Raw genomic sequence first — 1267 nt, forward strand, 5'->3', positions numbered from 1 at the left:
GGTACCTGGGGCTTGGAGTGTGCAGGGGGGGGGGAAGGGGGGGGGCGGGGATGAGGGGATAGACCGACGGTGCGCACGGCTTGGCGGACGCACCCCTCGGCCTCCCAGGATTAGCAGCGGCACCGGGCCTAGAGGACCTGCAGGTGAGGCTAGAAGGGTCCGGGTGGGTCAGGCTACATTGGTGGTTTAGGTAGGATTTGTTGAAGGCAGAGTGAGGAATGCAAGTACCCGTCTTTTCTCCCAACTTGCCACCTCTCCTGGGACTCAGACAATGTGTCCCAGATCCAGGGTTAGTCACTACCTGGCCTTTAAGACTGGCTGGCCCTGTGTCCTTGCGCAGTACCTGATGACCACAACTCTTCATAGAGTAAGTGGGCAGGGGCTGAACCACTTCTCTCCCTCCCTAGTAGGCCAAGAAAGGCAGCTATGTCTAGTCCCATTGTGCCAACAGCCTCTGTCTGGAGAGCAGGGGAAAGGAGCAGTCATCCAAAGTTCAGAATTCCCTTTTTGCATGGCACAGGGAGGTACCTGCCTGGTTGAAGAGGGTGCCAAACCTCCAGGAATCCTGGTCCACCAGTCCAGGCCCAAGGTTATTGTGTGTGTACCCAGTAGGAGCAGATGGGACAGGAACCAGAGCCAGCAGGGAGTGGGAAAGTGAAAGAAGACAGTCTACAAGAGTCCTTATCGCCACCCTTTTCTATCTGCAGGTCATGGATGAGCTGAAACAGTTAAGAGAAGGAAGTAATACCCATTTTACAGACAAGGAAGCCGAGGCCCAGAAGTGCTTTGCTCAAAGGCAAGGATGCGGTGGACCGACGGCGCAAACCTACAGCCCTCAAGTCCCTGCCTCGAAACCTTCGATTTCACCGCTGCTGGGAGCTTGGAATCTCGAATCGGTTCAGACCAGCGGACTTGGCTTCGTGCCCGGCTACCTCCCCACTGGGTCGCGCCAAAGCCCCGCCCCCTCCGGAGCGGTCTCTGGGGAGAAGGGCGAGAGCTGCCACCGCGTGTCTCTTTAATGCGCGCCCCCGGAGGCCCGGCGCGCCCCCGCCATTATAACTGGAGTGCATGGAGCAGGCTGCGCTCAGAGGAAGGGCGGGCGGGCGCTGGGCACCAGTTGACTTTTTCAAGTGCAATCAGCGCCCGCCGGGCTCAGTCCCACCCCGTGGACCTGCCCGGGGGCGCCGACAGCTAAGGACCCGTAGCCCGCTAGGCTCCGGGCTAGGTGGCACCCCGCCGACGCCAAGTGACCCCCCGCGGGCTGCGC

This window comes from Condylura cristata, unplaced genomic scaffold (assembly GCF_000260355.1).
Source record: "Condylura cristata isolate star-nosed mole 26May11 unplaced genomic scaffold, ConCri1.0 scaffold00008, whole genome shotgun sequence".
Lineage (NCBI taxonomy): Eukaryota > Metazoa > Chordata > Mammalia > Eulipotyphla > Talpidae > Condylura > Condylura cristata.